Source organism: Onychostoma macrolepis, chromosome 04 (genome assembly GCF_012432095.1).
Source record: "Onychostoma macrolepis isolate SWU-2019 chromosome 04, ASM1243209v1, whole genome shotgun sequence".
Classification (NCBI taxonomy): Eukaryota; Metazoa; Chordata; class Actinopteri; order Cypriniformes; family Cyprinidae; genus Onychostoma; species Onychostoma macrolepis.
The window spans coordinates 12,266,330-12,283,058 of NC_081158.1; the positions used below are offsets into that span (position 1 = coordinate 12,266,330).

Sequence of the window (16,729 nt, forward strand, 5' to 3'; positions counted from 1 at the left end):
ACATTGTAACATAATATATATAACTATCAAATACAATGATAATCAAAAAAAATAAAAAATCAAGATTCACTTAAAAGTTTTCCAATAAATGATGACATCAGTTCATGCAGACCTTCCATGAAATGTAAATTTTTTCATCAAACTTTACACAGTTGTAAATATAACTTAATGAAATCTGAACTGTCACGTCCCTAGAAAATATCCAGACAGACAGATAGATTGATTACCATCCAAAGCTGTAATGGAGTAGTAAAAGATAACTCCTCCTTCTGGGCCTCAACAGTGTTCATTACTTGGCAGTCAATAGGACAGTCACAAACCTCCCGGTTTTCATCCATAATATCTTAAATTGTGTTCCGAGGACGAATGAAGCTTCTACGGGTTTGGAACGACATGGGGATAAGTGATTAATGACACAATTTTCATTTTGGGCTGGAGTATCCCTTTAACATCAGAATCAGGACAATCGGTGACTGTTGTAAAATGCAGTCTGTTCTGTTGCTAAATTATGGTAAGTGTTTGATATAATAAACAGGTATTAAAAGCACAATAATTCACACAAGAGATGCTGTTCTCAAGGCTGCTAGTTCTGCATGCTGCAGGACGGGACAAACCACAACAAAACTAGCAAATTATCTTTTTGGGCTTGCTTATCTAAATGATCAAATACACACAAACATATGTCAAAATGACTGGTTTGGAGAGTACTCACTTAAACGGTTTGTATCTTGAATGGACATTGTTCAGAGAAAATATGTGTATCGGTGTATTAGATCTGCATTCAGTCTTAAAGTGACAGCTTTTATAAACCAGCCAACGACTGCACTATTAATGCTAATCAAACAACAAAAGAGAAAATCGTTAAGGCTGCTATGGTGAATCTAGGGCCTAGATTAAGCATGTGATGTCAAAACCATCTGAATTTGGTCATTTGAATGCTCTGGACCTGAGCCAACTGTCAGAAAAAGGTGTAGTCTATCCACACGTTTCCGGGGGGTGCTACTGTAAAAAAGAACGTGGGTAAAACTTCTGGTGAGGTGGCGATGGTATTTTGCGTGGTAATTAGCGAGGAGGCATGCAAGCATTTTACGGATTAAAAGTTGCAAAACATGTCGTTACGGCGCTCAGGGACAACATGTGCTGTTCGCAGTTGTACATACAGCCGGACTAAACTATTTCAGTGGCTTAAACGTGAGTGTTTTGAACATAAGCCTAAAAGTAAATTAGTGTTCCTGCCAACAATTGTACAGTTTCCACCGCCTCCCAAAGACGACGAATCAAAAAGAATATGGTTCAAGAACTTAAACTTAAAAACACCCCCCAAACATCTGTTTGTGTGCTCGTTTCACTTCGTTGACAAGAAGCCAACACAGGATACCCAATGCTCTTTCTTGGCTACGAGAAGCCACCGGAGAAGAGACGCCGACCCAGGACTCGATATGTCACAACAACAGGTAACATTAATGTGAACTAGCTTGCTAGATTTGTTTATACAGATTTTATTTATTTTTGTAAATGACTTATTATTAATATAAGAAACTGCTATGGTGGTAGACAGGTGGCCTGATATTTTTAACACATGAATAACTAAATTTTACTAACTATTCAAAATTAATTCAAAATCCATAACCACAATGACATATTACTTAACAATTAGTTAATAGTACTGTGCCTCAACAAGTAAAGTCATAACATAATTATACCTTTGCAAATCATTAGCTAATGGTTAAAGCAGTCAAATGGAAGTTGAAGTACATAGCTTTGACTGTTGTGGTAATTAACTTATGAATTTACATCATTAGTTAATATAATATGTTATTAGGGAATTAATACATAATTACACATTTAATTAATAGCAATTCATATATTATTTAATCTATTAATTATATAGAATGTTCATTCGTTGCTGATGCAGTAATCATTAATAAATGGTTTAGTTCTTGATTAGTCATACATTAACTTGTGATTATCTGTGCATTAGTTAAACATTATTTAATGCATAGTTGTTACGGGGCTGACGAGACACGAGACGTGCGGATCCATATGCAGACTTTTATTGAGCAGAGACGTGGTCATAACAGGCAGGGTTGAACAGTGGCAAACAGGTATAACATGGGCGAGACAAAGAGTAAACAAGGACAAGCGTGGGTCGGCGATCGGCGAACAGTATCCAATGGGGCGAGACAGGAGAGGTAATCCAAAACGTCAGCGATAGTCCAGGCAGGGGGAAACACAATCAGACAATACTCGGCCCTGAGGCAGGGAAAGTCCAAGGCTTATAAAGAGTGTCTAAATGGGTTTCAGCTGTGTAATCAGTGCAATGTGTAATCCGTGACAGCTGTGTGATCTGTGTGATGGATGATGGGAAATGTAGTAGATGGTGAAGTGCAACCGTAATGTGCTCAGTGCAATGAATACTGTGGTGAGTGAGTGAATGGAAGTTACAGACCAGATTCGTGACAATAGTAGTGCACCTGTATTGTAAAGTGTTACCAAACAAACCATCATTGAAGGACTAACAACACAAACCATGGACCGCCACTGCTAAATATGTACTTGATGTATTCCCTGCAGATGCGCCTGATGTGATGGAGGTTTCTGGGGAGCCAGATCCTACCTCACTGACCTTCCATGATGCCCAAACACAGTGGTCAGACCCAGCAATGGAGGACCACACCTACTCCAAAGGACCTACCATCACATGTGTTATGACAACTGCACCATCCTCAGAGAGGTCGCTGCCTGTTGCAGATGTTGTATTGAAAGACGATGCAGACTGTCTGCTGTACACAGGGATTCCACTACTTGAATTCAAAACCCTTGTGTCTTGCTTGCAACATTTTGCCACCACATCATCAGCATTGCCAGCAGAGGACCAAATCCTGTTGACATTGATGAAGCTCAGACAGAACTTTGTTATAGCTGATTTAGCAAGACGCTTCAAAATATCACCTGGTCAGGTCTGTAAAACACTGAAATTCTGGATAGATATGATTGCTGGGCACACCCAGGATCTCATTCCATGGCTGCCTCGTGAAACAATAAAGGCCACTTTGCCGCAGGTTTTTATTTCAAATTTTCCAAACACAACATGTGTAATTGACTGCACAGAAAGTATCTTGCAGAAAGCTAAAAATCTGGACTCAAGAACTGAATCTTACAGTCACTACTATGCCAGCAATACTGTCAAGTATCTAGTAGCAACTGCTCCATCTGGAATTGTTATGTACATTTCAGAGGCATATGGTGGCAAATGTAGCAATAGACTCATCTCACAGAACTCTGGGTTTCTCGACCATTTGCGTGCTGAAGATGAGGTGATGGCGGACCGTGGCTTCACCATCAGAGATTTGCTAGAGGAACGGAATGTTCGTTTGATCACACCAGCTTTTACTTGCAAGAAATGCCAGCTGACAAATGAGCAGGTCACACGCATAAGACGCATTGCTAATGTCCGCATACATATTGAGCGAGTAATCAGGTATACAGGATCCTCTCTCAAACTGTGCCTATTCATTTTGTCCCTAAAATCGACAAAATACTTAGAACCTGTGCAGCACTTGTAAATCTGCGAGGGGAACTTATTTCTAGAACATAGACACCATATCTTACACAATCAACATGACTAAACATAAGTGGTGAGATGTAAATAAGTACACGAAGAGGTGTAGTAACAGTAAATATAAACATGCACATCAGATGTCTCTGTGTTTGTGAACACAACAATAAATACTTTAAAAATAGGTTTTGCTGATTATATGTTCATATTTTTACTTAAGGTTTTGAATGCAGGAATTGTACTTGTGTACTTTCACAGTATGGTATTGCTATTTTTATTTAATGAAATGTTCTGAATACCATTGCCAACCAAATTTCCCAGTTAATGTATTGAAATTAATGTATTGGCACATTAATTTATTCTTATAAATAAACTCCAAAGCACAATGACTAAGTGTGTAATTTTTTTAATTATTATTTTTGTTGTTTGTCAGCTCACACAACTGGCCGTCACCATGCCTTAAAATTTGCAATAAAACTGGAACGATCTTAAAACTGGAAAATGAACTTTTTTTAAAATGAAAACTGGTGAGAGAGCATTACACTGTCTTTGTGTAGGTCTATTTCTTCAGAATATCCATGTACTAAAACTGATAGTATAGTGTAAACCAGGGATCCTCAAATCTGGCCCACAAGATCCACTTTCCTGCAGAGTTTACCCTAATCAAACACACCTGAGCATGCTAATCAGAGTCTTCAAGATCATTAGAAAATCACAGGTAGGTGAGTTTGATCAGGGTTGGAGCTAAACTCTGCAGCAGATTGGCCCTCCAGGGAAAGATTTGAGGAACCCTGGTGTAAACCCTCCTCTAACTACTTACCTGCAGATCTTTAATATGTTGGGCAGAGATTTAACTTCTTGTCAGCAAAATCATCAGCCAACCTAGGTAGCATGTGCTAAAAGTAGAAATTCTGTAGCTGTTGACTAAGTGTGTAATATTTTTTTAATATTATTTTTGTCATCAGCCAACTTGTGCATCTGTGTAGTTTTTGTCAAATGGAATGTCCAATTCGATGTCCTCATTTGGTGTCCAGATGATCAGCTTGCAGCTCTGTAGGCCCAGACACATCATGGTCAGTTGTGTCTGAAAGAAGGATTAAGAGTGCTTGTTGGTAAGAAGAATCTGTGCAACTAATTCATTATAAGTTTAAAATACAATGTTTGTCTAATAATAGAGCTAATCTACTTTCTCGAAACACCTCTGGTGTGACTTTAAATGCAGATCTTGAGCCAAAAACTCTTTACCAAACACCAAGCCCACTATCCGCGGGGAACTCATCACCGCTGCCCGCCGCTGACTCCAGCCCAGAGCGCCCTCCAGTGCCGGCCCCTGGAATGCGCTTTGCAGTGCTTGCGCCTCCAGAGCACCCTCCAAAGCCCGCTCCTTGCAAGTGCCCTCCACTGCCCGCCCCTTCTGGGCCAGTGCGAGTCCCCTGACCCGCCATGGCCTCTCGGGTCTCCTGTTCCACCCTGGATGGCCTCTCCAGTATCCTGCCCTGCAGGGCGATCTGTCACATGTTTGTTTCCGTTTAGTTCCTGTTTGCCCTGATTTTGTTTGTTTCCTGTCATTAGTTAATTATCGTTCAGTCTATTCACCTGTCTTGTATTAATCATCTCGTTTACTCCTTTGATTTCTCTGCCTTTATCAGTCCTGTGTTTTCCCTTGGTTCTTTGTCTGCTGTTAAATGTCATTTTGGTTTTGTAATTATTAAAGACTGCTTCGTTGAAGATTATCCTTGTCTCCATGCTCCTTCATCCCCAGCACATCATGACAGTATTACAGAAAAACATTTATTTCATAATGATATTTCCCCCCCATTTTAAATTCTTATTATCCACTGAAAGGTTAGATTTTTGTGAATTTTTTAAATAAAAGACCAAAAGGATTAACAATGTAAATTTATTTTCACAGCCTTCTTTGATCATATTTACCAAGGGTGCCGATATTTTTGGCCATGACTGTAAATGTTAAACATACCTTTTAATAACTGTATTTTGCAAGGTCTGCTCCCGATCACCAAAATCACCGACAAAGGTCACCGAAGCATTGACTGTTGGTTGATATGCTTGCACATGCTGCAGTCTCTTGCATTGACCACAACGATGGAACTGACCTCGTCTCTCAAAATCCTGATGCCATGCCTGGCATGCAACCTCAACTGAAGTAATGCTCCCTTCGAGCACAATGACTTCACCTTCATCAATTGTGAACTGAATGTTTTCATTCAATCGGCTTGTCGTCAAATACATGGATCCAGCAAACACTCTGGTACTGACATGTGTAATATTGTAAGTAGACCCAAATGCAACTTTGCCAATTAAACTTTCCCAGAGTTGAACTTTTATTGTTCCTGTATTGTCTGTCTGTAACAGGACTGTGCCTCAATTGACGCACCCTGAAGCTCCACAGTCTCAGTAGTTTGGCTCACATGTACCACTCATCCAACAACAGCACATACCTATTTAAAACCAACAAAATTACAATAACCCTAATAAATAAAACACCCTGTCTGACTCTAAGACAGACATAAAATAATGAATCCATTAAATATTTAAAAAAACAAAACAACCTTTTATTAAATTACCTAAAAGAATAAATTCTACTTATCATAACATAACTCCAGAAAACAAACAAAAATCAAATTAAATACATAATTTCATACTCCTACACTCACATGTCAGTAGTAGTTTTTTATGTGGTAACAATTCAAATTAAGAATATTAAAATTTTATTACTATTAACCGTGCCTACTATATCAAGTTTGTACAATATATCAATGCATTCTTTATAACCAATATGGTATGTGGGAATATGATTTATACAAAAGTTTAAAAATATAACACAGAGTAAGCTGTTGTAGAAAAACTTTAGAGCCCAAATTGTTTTGAAAACGTGACAAGTAAGGGTGAACAAATAGCAAAAATATCATAAATCACAATTTTTTTTTAGAAATATCACAATTCACAATTTTATCACTATTCATGTTGGTTTTCCAAGTTATTTGAGCATTACAGCCAAACAAATTTCCCTATTATAAAGACAAAGCCTTTCAAAGTAACAATATATATATATAAAAATAATGGTGGATATTTACGCCAAAGTGGGTAAAAATTAAAATCCTTGTCATTATTTTACCTTTGTTATTAAGAAATGACCATAAAGATACACATAATAACACAAACAGTGTTTTATTTTCAGATACAATAACTGTATTTAGCAGCAGCATTCAAAAATTTAATGAACAAATATAAAAATAAAACTCTCTATATGTTGATTCCTATTACAGCAACTGTATTAATGTTTTTCACTTAAGAGTAGTGAGTGATTTTTCTTTTGTTGTTGTTGTTTTAACATTAAAAAAATAATTCACCCAAAAATAATAAAATTTTATGTTTTATTTTTATACCATCATTTACTCACTCAAAAGTTGTTTTAAACCTGAATGATTTTCTTTATTCTGCTGGAAATACATGCTATTTTGAACAATGTAGAAAACCAAACAGTTGCTGGTCCACAGCGACTTCCATAGTATTTTTTTCCTACTATTAAATTCAATGTTGACCAACAACTGTTTGGTTACCCACAGTTTTCAAAATATAATCTTTTGTGTTCAGCACAAGAAATAAATTAATACAAATTTGGCACAAAATGTGAGCAAGTTAATATTGACAAAAATTAAATTTTAGGATGAACTATCCTTTAAATGACAAAAGCATTATGTTTAATACTGTTCCTTTAAGACCAACACATGTCTAATATAAAGGCCAAATCCGTTTTCTCTCAGCTGTTTACTTTCGTTTTAGACATAACCAACCGAGTCTGTACATAAACCTTGTGTGTTTTTACAATATTAGTGCAAAAGATAACTTAGTTCAGTAATCAGGTGCTGAATTGCCCTTAATTGCGCTCATTTGTTTCTATTTCTCCTTGAGAGAGGCAGCACAGCCTTGTTAGCATCATTACATTATGCACTATCGATCGCCATTTAGACTAAATGATGAATAATCATTATTGCGTTTTGGTGATTGTTATTGGCGTTTTAATCAGGCTAGGCTACTTGTCCGTTCGGGCAAGTAAAATTCTCTTTTTGGCCTTTTAAAAAATCCACTTGTCCCGGGTAAGCGGACAAGCGTTGATGTTGAGCCCTGCGATGTATGTTTAGACTGCTTCAGTAGGCTAGGTCCAATCTTTACGACTCCTCTGTCTGTTGTATTGCGTCAGTGGAGTGGTACGTCAATTCTTCCTCGTTTTTTGTCCATTTAATTCATAATTAATGATATTATGCATTGCAATGAGGTTGATCTCATTCGTGCCCCCCTGAAAAAATGAAATGCCCATCCGTGAATTTGTGTCTGGCGCTGGGTCTGATAACGGTAATGGAGACACAATTGCAAAAATTATTGCAAATAAATCAAATATTATTGCAAATATTATTACTTTTATGTAATTGTAATTTTTTTAAATTGTTATGTATGTAGTTTTAAAATTGTAATTTTTTTTAAAGAAATTATTTACAAATTTTATTCTCATTTACTGAACTTTATGGTTTACAAAGTTTTATAATGATTTATATTGTGTTTTTTACGGGTTCTTTTACGAATACAAAAGTCTGGTTCAGTTTGGAGAATATAATACAATTTATGACACTTCAGATGTCCTGGCAGTGTTACAAAAATGTGGCATTGGTGCAGTATAAAGAATACAAAGAATCACTTGTTCGCTTCTTTTAAAATGCATCATTAATGCAGCTCTAATCTGTCCTTCTGCGTTAGCATGCTCAGGTAATGGCTGAACAGGAGGCTGAATGTTTACAGTCCTGTCTGGGTGCTCTTCAGTAAAATGATCACCAAGTTCCTCACTAGGGATGGGCGTATTGATCCTGAAGTATTGATATACTGATACTGATGTGATTATCGAAAGCATCGATACTCAAATAAAAAAAATGTCGATACTAAGGTGTATTTTATTTACCAGTGATTTTGTTTATTTAACAAAAAAATGAAAGCATACAATATTCATTGAATTGGACAAATAACCAATATTAAGTAATAAATAAAGTATTTTCCTGCTCATCTGAACACACGCAAATGTTAGAACCACTCAATCACAGGGAGCGTTCACTTACTTCTGACAGTGTATTCAAACCATAGACTTTAAAAACATGGACGTAGTATCCGTGGGCGGAGCCAACCACTGCCATTTTACCGTGCGTCACACCTGGATAATTGAAAATAGTTTTTGGTTGAATACGAGTTATTGATATTTTACAACATTCAAGTCCTACTTTATCATGTGTATAATCATCTTGGAGAAAAGCCCAGGAGGCAGAACACAGTATAACATCAGTTACCGCTCTTTGACTTTGTTTTGAAACGCTCAAATTAAGTTACGGTGCTCTTCATTTGTTTAGCCGTGCGTCAATATTACTGTGCCGCCCTGGAGTTATACATGGTATTCTGCCTTTGTTTTACTGTCCATTAAAGTCTGTGGTTTTGTGTACTTTCATACATCTGTCAGCACTTCAATTCGATGTAAAAACAGTCTTGCATCCTTTAGTGTTAGCGAACATTGCAAATAAATTGGTTGCAAAACTGTATCCATAACTGTACATACGTAACTGTATATGTCATAGCCAATGATCACTAGATTTTATACAGATGTTACTATAATGATTCTGTAAATGGTGATCAGCACCCAAATATTGTATATAATGGGAAGTTACTGTCTTTTGCCGTGGCGTGACATCTCACTTTTTGCAGACAATGCAAAATAGGAGTAAAAATCAAGTTTGAGATCATTTTCATTAAAACATCTAATTGCCAGATTTTCAGTGTTCTACCTATATTGAACTTTTCTGGATGAATACAAATATTTTTCTCAGTTTCATACTCTAGCGAGTTAAGGTCTTTTGCCTTTTGTAGGGCAGAGTGGCAATCCACGTCACTCAAGTGGCCACACTTGTCGATTTTGTGATCATGTACGATTTTTACAATTGACTCAATCTTCACAAAGCAAACATTTTTAGCTGAACTGTAAAACTGTTGTGTTTGTATGTCAACAGTTGTTCATTTACAATGGCTCTGTCATATATCTCTGCAGAGTACTCAACATTTTCAGACAGATTACAGAGTGGGAGCAATTAAGAGCTTATCCTTGCGATCCAGCATTTTTTCGAGAACATCCCAACAAAACAAGACCTTCCAGCTTCTGTGCCTTTGCAACAAGAGGATAAACACCTAGTCAGTCATTGACAAGTTTGTCCACCATATTTGAAACATCAGCACTAGTCATTGTTTGTTTGAGTAGTTGAGGAATTGACTGAAGTATATAGAATTGGCGTGCAATTTGAGATGGAATATAATTTGTTCCATGACGCAACTTCTTCAGTTTTTGTTTGTGACCCTCAAATGAAAATGCAGATGTACACCAAAGAGGTCCAATACATCTTGACACAGAAGGGGCAAGTGTATGAGTTTATGGACATTGAAGGACATTTAGCACAAGCCATATGTTGTTGTTATCTCCTGTACAAACTTTATCTTTTTCGCGTCTAGTGTAGACAGAATTTAGCTGTCATAACACGACAAAATGCTGCCTGTTTGTCAGACCATTCTCATTCCCAAGGCGTCAAAAACTGCAGCATGGTCATGTGCCTTCTGCATCACGATTAAGATGCTAAAAGTCCCCCTAGGCATCACGATGTTGATGAACAAAGAACTTCATTGCTCTCAATTGCTTACCTTGCAAATGACCCTCAAATAACTATATGCCATCGCAATTTTCAGTTCAATTCAAGTTTATTTGTATAGCGCTTTTCATGATGCAAATCGTTGCAAAGCAGCTTTACGGAAAATTTAAGTATCTACATTATATTTAGTAATAGCTTATCAGTGGTGACTATCTCAAGTTGATGTACATATGGCAGAAATGTATGGTAAAAATCAAGTAGTTAGTTAATGTCCTGTATTCAAACAGATGGTGAACACTATTAACAGCAATAATTATATGTTGCGATCAAACTTATAGCAAAATTTGGTAGTTTTGTATGCTGTCTGAGGGTTGTATCATCTGAGGTCTTCTGGGGGTTGGCATCATCTCTTCTCAGGTGTTCGGTCATCTCAGGTCTTTGTAAGGGCTGGATCCAGACTGAAGCTTGTGTAATTCCTAGTTTCCATGGGATGCCATGCAGAAACAGAGTCGGTAATAGAGAAAAATTAGTGTAGCTGCTGTTCCAACTAAGCAAAAAATTATGTGTTCAACCCAAGCAAAAGAATGAAAATGTGCATTTGATCATATGTAACTGAAGTAACAAGGTTATGAGATATATTATGTGAATGCTTGGCTAAAGAGATGTGTCTTTTAATGTAGATTTAAACAGAGAGAGTGGGCCCTATCATACACCTGGTGCAATGCGGCACCAGGCGCGACGCAAGTTTTTTACTAGTTTCAGCCCCAACACAGTTATCATTTTCATGTCCTGCGCCACGTTGTTTAAATAGCAAATGTATTTGCATCCATTTGTGTGCTCATGGGTGTGCTGGTCTGAAAATGAGGTGTGTTCAGGCACATTGTTGGCGTGTTGCTATTTTGAGGCATCTGAAATAGACTGTGCCATTGACCAACTAAAACCTGGTCTAAAGTCACTGGCGCAGTATTTATTTTTTGTTATTTAAAGAGCGCGTTAGTAATATGCATCTATAGGCTGGTCCACAACGCGCACGTACACTCTTTTTATTACACACTAAGGGACGCGCGGCACGCCAAATATTAAAAATAATAGGATTGCAATGTAAAAGACTATTTTTGTGTAGACTACATAAATATAAAAATGCCTACATGTCATAATGGATAGTCATTGCATGTATCAGAATAAGGCTACCTATTTGCTTGTGCACGAGCAGCTCCGTTTCCTCTTTGGAGATGCGTTCAGACTTGCAAATTCCGCCGTGTAAATAGCAAATATGCCATGGCGCGAGCGCAACTGGCTCTTAAAGAGAATGGGAGATGAGACTATGATTGGTTTATTGCATGTTATGTCCAAAACACACCCATTACTCATTAAGAGAACAGGGACAACCCTGTTAGACCATGCGCCGGGCACACCAACCGTTTTTCCCGTTGTTAAACTAGCAAAAGTGGATTCGGACACACCCTAAGTTCACCTGCGCTGTGCGCTTTAGACCATGCACTTAGATCGTTAAAATAGGGCCCAGTGCGTCTGAACCCCAAACGTTTTCAGGAAGGCTATTCCAGAGTTTGGGTTTGGTCATCCAATAATTCAGTCATCCAGTCTTTTACATTTTTAACACACTCTGTTAGCTTAGATAATTTAGAAATTTCATCTCGTCTTTTTGAAATACATAGTTGAGTATCATCAGCATAACAATGCAAACTAATCCCGTATTTTCTAATAATATTACCAAGGGGCAACATGTATATTGAAAATAGCAGAGGACCTAGGACAGATCCTTGTGGTACTCCATACTTTACTGGATTTAATTGAGATGATTCCCCGTTTAAATAGACAAAGTGATAGCGATCGGAAAGGTAGGATCTAAACCATCTTAAAACCTGCCCTGCCCTAAATATCTGTATAGTTTTGTAATCGATCTAGGAGTATGTCATGATCTATAGTGTCGAATGCAGCACTAAGGTCAAGTAAAACTAGCAATGAGATGCAGCCTTGATCTGATGCAAGAAGTTACAAATGATGCATTTGTAATTTTAACAAGTGCAGTTTTTGTGCTATGGTGAGGCCTGAAACCCAACTGAAATTCTTAATAGATATCATTTTTTGCAGAAAGGAGCACAATTGAGCAGACACAGCTTTTTTCTAAAATTTTAGACATAGACAGAAGATTTGAAATGGGTCTGTAATTTGCCAGTTCACTAGGATCTAGTTGTGGTTTCCTAATAAAAGGCTTAATAACCACCAGCTCGAATGGTTTTGGAACGTGACCTAGAGATAACGACGAGTTAATAATATCGAGAAGTGGTGGTTCTGCTTTAGGTAGCAACTCTTTCAGTAATTTAGTGGGTACAGGATCTAATAAACATGTTGTTGGTTTAGATGCAGTGATAAGTTTAATTAAACCTTCCTGTCCTATAGTTGTAAAGCACTGCAGTTTTTCTTTGGGTGCAATGAATGAAGCTGAATTACAAGACACTGTTGATTCTACATTTGTTATTGTATTTCCGATGCTATCTATTTTATCAGTGAAGAAATTCATTAAGTCCTCACTTCTAAACTGTGAGGGAATATTTAGTTCGGGTGACGTCTGATTTTTTGACCTCATTTTGGCTGATCCCCCCTCCTCACGTGCCACTGAAAGACGTTCGTGCTGACCTATAGCCTATAGAAAAAGAAAAAAAAGAAATTCTTTTAACCCAAAAAGCTAATTATTCTTCCTTCGAACTGGTTCTCTTTAAAATACAAATCCTGTGTAATCCTAGGCTATTCTGTAATCAGATACATAATTTAATTTCAGTCACATGCGTTTCATAAACACATAAACCTTTCTGGATTACAATCTGCCATGAAAATGATCAATTTAAAGGGCACCTATTATGCCCCTTTTTACAAGCTGTAATATTGGTCTTGGGTGTCCCCAGAATGTGTCTGTGAAGTTTCAGCCCAAAATACCCCACAGATCATTTATTATAACAGCTGGAAAATGTCCTTTTTGGGGTGTGCCTAAAAAAAGAGTTGATTTGGAGTGTATGGCTTTAAATGCAAATGAGCTGCATATTCCCGCCCCGTCTCCAGAAGAGGGCATCACTTATACATCTCTCTGCATTACATATCTACAGCAATAAACAGCCGGTAGATGCAACATAACAGAGCGAGAGAACCGGTGTTAAGCCGTACATATGGTAAGTCAAATGTACTGAAAGTGGGACAAAACAGCGTGGTGTTAAAGAGCTCACGCCGCACTGACCTGTCATTGGTGCGGATCAATGGACCAAGCTGCGCAACCGAATGAATCTTGCGCTACGAACGGCGCGAACTAATCTCACAAGCATGGTGCTGATCAGTTAAAAATACTTAATGTACGCACACAAAAATATGGTTAAAGCGCTAAGCACTGTAACGACCTGACATTCACAAAGGAGTCTGGAGTGATACACGTATTTAGGTAGATTTTGAGGCGCATTACATTGAAAAATGAAAGTAATCCACTGCGTCCTCAGCAGCTCAGATGGGAGAAAATGAAGACTCTTATGTTCATTCTTGCAAGCAAACACAGAGCATTGGGATTGATGTTACAGCTGCTCGAGCACGGAGAACATGGAGGACCGTGTACAACCGCTGAGGGTGGAAACTATAGCAATGCAGGGCTGTCAATCAACCACTGTGGCCCGGTGCAATGTGATGTCACACTGCGTGAGAATCAAAACAGCAGGCCTAGTGAGACTGACTTGGTTTAAAGGGGAATAAAAAATGAGGAGTGGGTGGATTTTTATCATTGTAGGGTGGTTGTGTTCACACAGTCAACACACATTTATGTCCAAACAACATGTAAAAGTGGATTATGCATAATAGGTGCCCTTTAATTATTCCAGCTGTTGTGAGAAAAGGCTAACGATTCATCACCTGCAGGATCCTCACATGCGATAGCCTAGTAGCCGGGACAACTTCTTTGTTTACAGACGTGGCGTAATGATGCAGCAGCATGCTCGAATTTCCCGCGAAAACCTACCCGTACCACTCAAATTAGAAAACATTATTATAAGCAAACCGTTGTGAATCAGGATAAAGTTAGGCGATAATTTTGAACAATGGCTGGCTATGTACTTGCTCAAAAATTGATTTCGGATCATTTTTAACCAAAAAAAGTTATGAACTGCAGCTTTAAATATAAGTCTATTATACAGAAATTTGTGAAATTGCTGTTTTAAAATTTCATGGCTCTTCCAGGTTTTTCAAGACCGTAAAGGGTGGGATTCCTTGTATGGGCACTTATCCAGGAAGAGCTCGCACACACATCAACCAGAGCTACCAAAATCAACGTCACCAAAGAAGTGTGTTTTTGATTTTGATGGAAAAAGAAACAGTGAATGGAATTTATTTCTCTTTGGCAGCAACGTGAGTTTGCTTGTTCCCAGCATTTCCCCACTGAGTAAAGATATGTCCAAAAGATGTTTTGTTCAATGTCTTTGTCGCATGTTGAAAAGACATCTCCTGAGGAGGCCAGAATGAAGGTTTTTATGAGGTCTTCTGAATGTCCAATATTGACTTCCACAACTGCAGTCTCATTTAGGCCTTTTTTGGTTGACTTTTTTTTTAATAAAAAAAAAAAAGCATTGCTAGGCAACCACCGAAACAGCTGTCCTCTCAGTCTAATCAAGGATTATAGCATGCGAGCTCTTTGGTTTGCTGTCAAGTAAACTGTCATATTAGCAGAAACTTTAAAAAAAAAAAGGACAAGCAGAGGGCACTTGCTCTGACCTCGATTGAGGGTGAGAGGTGTACAAACACACATCCAACAGGGAAACAGATCTGTGTGGTACATGAGACCCTCAGAAGGAGAAGACACCATGATGAGTACCAACACTTTGTCCAGGAGCTTCGTCTTGATGCTGGTCGTTTCAAGATTTATTTTAGATGAGTAGGAGACAGTTTGACAACCTGCTGTCAATTGCCAGGCCTAGCATCACAAAAATGACCACCAACTACAGGGAGTCCATCGGTCCTGCCGAGCGGCTGAGCATTTGTTTGTGGTAGATAATGTTGTTATCTGTAAAGGTGTAGCATTTGCTAATTTTAATTACTAGTTTATGTTCTGATGGTTTAACGTGATCATACAGCATCATTTATTAGTTAATATTTACTAATATATTTTGTATCAGTACTCAAAATCTGAAAAGTAACTAATTGAAAGTGTCAGACAAATGTAGTAAAAAAATTTTTTTTTAAAAAGCACAGTATTTACCTCTGAAATCATGCACAGACACCCCATTCAACTCAAATGTTAGTTTACCCAGGGCTGGTGCTATGTATGAACACATTCTGAATTCTAAAAATGAAGTGAAGGCTCTTGCACTACCCACTGTAACTATAAACCCTTTTATATTACAGATTTCTTTCTTTCTGGAGATTCATACAGAACAATTAATCTACAAGGATTCAGCTACAATGTTGGACTTTCTACCAAGGTTGGGTATTGTGAAAGAGGTGCGTGAGGCAGTCTGGTCATGTCTGATTGGAGAATACATGCCATTTCCTGGAACAGGAATGGAAGGCGATTGCAGAGGACTTCCAGAAATTGTGGAATTTTAAAACTGTGTTGGAGCAATTGATGGGAAACATGTCACAATCCAAGCCCCAGCAAATAGCAGCTCACAGTTCCACAACTACAAAGGCTCCTTCTCCATTGTCCTCCTAGCTGTGGTGGATGCCAGATATCGCTTCAGGATGATTGATGTGGAAACATATGGGAAGAGCACAGTGGCATGCGGTGGTGTAGCCTGAACTTTTTACATTTTCCATAAATTTCACTTGAAAGTCAAATATCCCTTACTTTTTGTGAGTTGTGTATATTTATATTGTTCATCAAATTCTGACACTTGTCTTGAATGGCAAATGATATTAAGATGAATTCTGAAGGATCTTGTGACTGTGAAGACTGGTGTAATGATGCTAAAAAGTCAGCTTGGATCACAGTTGCATTTTAAATTACAATTTAAAATACATTAAAATATAAGTGAATTTTTTTATTTTGCAATATTGGTGTTTTTACTGTATTTATGCTAAAATAAGGGTAGCCTTGGTTAGCATGGTTTGAGACTTATTTCAAAAACATTACAAAACCTTACTGACCCCAAACGTTTGAACAGTATAACGTACATGTGATATTGATTTTAATTAGGCTAGTGCAAGTAAATTTATTTAAACTGGTTGTTAAAAGTTCAAATGGACTGTGTTATGTTCTGTAGTTGCTGTTAATCTGTCAGAACAAAATTGTGCTAATGTTTCAGTTTCACCTTTAGCGGTACAACAGCCTGGCAGCCTTTTACAAAAATTAACCATTATTACAGTAACCACAGTTTACCACAGCATTTGCAGTAAAACTGCAGTAACCAGAAATTTACCATGGCTGCCACTACAGGAACATTATTGTAACCATAATATTTGTAGCAAAAAGCACCATGGTTATTTTTCATGAGGT

The 16,729-nt window shown here is 37.7% G+C and overlaps 1 pseudogene; it reads left to right on the top strand.

Moving 5' to 3' along the window:
• Nucleotides 1-2,293: 2,293 nt before the first annotated feature.
• LOC131539410 (uncharacterized) lies at nucleotides 2,294-3,621 on the top strand (annotated as a pseudogene).
• Nucleotides 3,622-16,729: the final 13,108 nt, after the last annotated feature.